General features: G+C 59.5%; 1 pseudogene; it reads right to left on the bottom strand.

The window, feature by feature from the left end:
- Window positions 1-1157: 1157 nt before the first annotated feature.
- Window positions 1158-1251, bottom strand: LOC146816850 (U2 spliceosomal RNA; annotated as a pseudogene).
- Window positions 1252-1772: the final 521 nt, after the last annotated feature.

Below are 1772 nucleotides of genomic sequence, written 5' to 3'. Positions count from 1 at the left end.
ACATTTTACATCAGTGGGTTCTATGCAGAAAACGTGTTTAAGTACTGTGTCCATCAGGTGGCTAAGGTTTCTCTTATGCTTGGCTTCTTCCTCAATTTCGAACCTTACAGAGTATTTCATACCTGGTGAGGCCGACTTTCCAAAAGCGTTTGCATTGGTCCTTGTTGCTCCGTCTTTTTCTGGTGCTCCGCCTGCTGCGGACGCGTAGCTTCTGGGGTTCTCCATGGTGGGTTGGTGTGTATTGCGTGCCCCCTGGCCATGCACCAGCCGGTGCGCCTGGGGGCTCGCGTAACCTGATCTCTTGGTCAGGTGTTTGGGCCTCTCGTGGGGGCCGGGTCCGTCTGTGCGTTTTTGGGATTCCCCGGGCCGAGCACCGTTGGTGCGCCCAGGGTGTCTCCACTTGCGGGCCAAAGTTTTCCCTCATCTGGAATCTGGTCGGGGGGGCTGCGGGTTCGTGGGATATCCCCGGTCCGAGCACCGTAGGTGCGCCCAGGGTGTCTCCACTTGTGTTTGCTGACCTGTGTCCGTCCGATATCTGGGTCCGAGTGCGGGTTGGTGGAGTATCCCCGGGCCGAGCACCGTCGGTGCGCCCAGGGTGTCTCCACTTGCGGGGTCAAATCTGTCCCTTGTCCGGTATTCGGGCGGGTTCGTATGCGATGTTTTGGGGTATCCCCGGGCCGAGCACCCTGTTGGTGCGCCCGGGGTGTCCCCACTTCGTCGCCGGTTCCTGTGCGGGGTCCCTCCTCTCTCCCAGTTGTCCCGGGGGCTCACCTGGTTCCTGGCCGGTTGGCCAGGGGTTCCTATTTGAGGCAGGTGTCTGCGGGATTGAGTCACCCCGGACCGAGCACTATGCCAGTGCGCCCAGGGTTCCTCGGTGCGTTAACTCCTTACCTTGCAGCTATGTGCAGGTGTTTTGGGTCCACTCTGAAGTGCGGGTGCCGCCCCTTTAAGACAAAACCGAGGTCCACGCAGCCTTGCCACGGACAAGCCGTGGAACGAAGGCCCAATTTCTCTCGGGTGTCCCTTGGAAGCCGTGCACCATGCCTTTACCTTTCCCCCGAGCGTCACGCAGCCTTGCCACGGGCAAGCCGTGGAGCGAAGGCCCAGCAACACATAGGTCACGAGGTTTCAGGTGCCTTCTGGTCCATCTCGAGTGCAGTTGGTACTACACTTGATCTTAGCCAAAAGGCCGAGAAGCGATGATAAGAACAGATACTACACTTGATCTTAGCCAAAAGGCCGAGAAGCGATAACCAGAATGGTGGCAGAATTCTCACCTCCCGAAGCAATCTCCCTGGCTGACCCGGACCGGGGTCTTCCCTTGCACCATCGCAGGAGCCCCTTTCGCCTCTTATTCTGACTGCTAGCGAGAGCTCAGCACGTGCCCATAGAAAGGAGGCCCTGGCCTCGGGCCTTCTCCCAGAGTCCTCCTCGGCTGGCGCCTCATTAGGCGTCACTTAGCATACCCACGTTGTCCTCTGTAGTATTTGCATGCCCCGCCCCTTCCTGTCCAGTGCTTCCAGCCGGCTGGCCGGAAAGCCTGGCACCCGGGGGATGCTGGGAATCAGGCCAGGTTGCCCTGGACAGCTCCCCGACAGGAAGTGGCCGGCGCCTTGCCCTCACCTGCCCGGGACACTACTCCCCTGTAGCCAAAGGCCTATAGATAAGGCTTGGCCGTTCGGGGCGGGCAAAGAAGGAAAAGGACTCTGGGGCAGATTTATGTTGGGCTTGCGCTACTTTTACGCCGCCATTCAGTTGCGTCAGAATCGGCT

This window comes from Triturus cristatus, chromosome 6 (assembly GCF_964204655.1).
Source record: "Triturus cristatus chromosome 6, aTriCri1.1, whole genome shotgun sequence".
NCBI classification, from domain to species: Eukaryota; Metazoa; Chordata; class Amphibia; order Caudata; family Salamandridae; genus Triturus; species Triturus cristatus.
Note: the sequence above shows the minus strand (reverse complement) of the source record. Positions and strands in the feature narration are given on the sequence as shown.